This window comes from Solanum tuberosum, unplaced genomic scaffold (assembly GCF_000226075.1).
Source record: "Solanum tuberosum cultivar DM 1-3 516 R44 unplaced genomic scaffold, SolTub_3.0 scf00219, whole genome shotgun sequence".
Lineage (NCBI taxonomy): Eukaryota > Viridiplantae > Streptophyta > Magnoliopsida > Solanales > Solanaceae > Solanum > Solanum tuberosum.
The window spans coordinates 319,135-320,660 of record NW_006239145.1 but is presented as its reverse complement, the minus strand read 5'-3'; positions in this window follow the sequence as shown (position 1 = coordinate 320,660).

Below are 1,526 nucleotides of genomic sequence, written 5' to 3'. Positions count from 1 at the left end.
AGTTAAATTTGCGACAACGTCGATGGCTTGAGTTACTGAAAGACTACGACGTGGATATTTTATATCATCCAGGAAAGGCGAATGTGGTAGCCGATGCCTTCAGTCGAAAATCTATGGGTAGTTTATCCCACATAGGTGTTGAGAAGCGGGAGTTAGCGCGAGAACTTCATCAGTTAGCTAGGTTAGGAGTCAGATTGTTAGAGGCAGACGATAGTGGGGTCACAATTCAGGATACAGCCGAATCATCTCTAGTTGTAGAAGTAAAATCACGGCAACAAGAGGATCTTAGCTTAGAGAAGCTTAGGGCCAAGGCTCAGAATCCACAGTCTTTAGCATTTGATATAGCAGAAGATGGAGTTCTCAGATATAGCGATCGATTGTGTGTTCCAAATATTGCAGGGCTTCGACATCGAATTATGGAAGAGGCACATCATTCCCGTTATTCTATTCACCCTGGTTCGATGAAGATGTATCATGATATTAAGGAGATCTATTGGTGGCACGGGATGAATGTTGAATTTGTGGCGCAATGTCCTAACTGCTAACAGGTGAATGTTGAGCACCAAAAGCCCGTTGGGCTAGTTCAGGAAATAGCCATTCCTTTGTGAAAGTGGGAAGCAATTAATATTGATTTTATTACAGGGTTACCTCAATCGCGTCGCAAGTTTGACTCTATTTAGGTAATTATTGATAGACTAACAAAATCGGCCCACTTTTTACCAGTCAGGGCTACTTTTTTGGCCGAAGACTATGCATGGCTCTATATTAGAGAGATTGTTAGGCTACACGGTGTCCCAGTATCTATTATCTCTGATAGAGGAGCACAATTTACCGCCAACTTCTGGAAGTCCTTCCAGAAAGGACTGGGGACACATGTTAATCTTAGTACTGCCTTTTACCCTCAGACAGATGGCCAGGCTGAGCGCACAATTTTGACACTCGAAGATATGTTACGGGCGTGCACACTAGACTTCAAGGGGAGTTGGGATGACCACTTACCTCTTATAGAGTTCGCATACAATAATAGTTATCATTCCTGCATCGGGATGGCACCTTATGAGACTTTGTAAGGGAGAAAATGTAGATCCCCCATTGGATGGTTCGAGGTAGGTGAGTCAGGGTTGATTGGACCCGACTTAGTCCAACAGACAGTGGATAAAGTTAAGCTCATTCGGGACAGGCTGCTAACAGCTCAAAGCCGACAGAAGTCATACTCAGATGTGCGACGAAGGGACTTAGAGTTTTACGTCGATTGAATTGGGTATTCTTAAAAGTCTCGCCTATGAAAGGTGTTATGCGATTTGGCAAAAAGGAAAAGCTTAGTCCAAGATTTATTGGGCCATACCGGATCCTTCGAAGGGTAGGACGAATGGCTTATAAGTTAGAATTGCCTTCGGGGCTAAAATCTGTTCATCCAGTTTTCCATGTATCAATGCTACGAAAGTGTGTAGGAGACCCTTCTCGAGTTGTCCTAGTTGAGGATGTTTAGATCACAGAGAAGTTGTCCTACGAAGAAACTCCAGTTG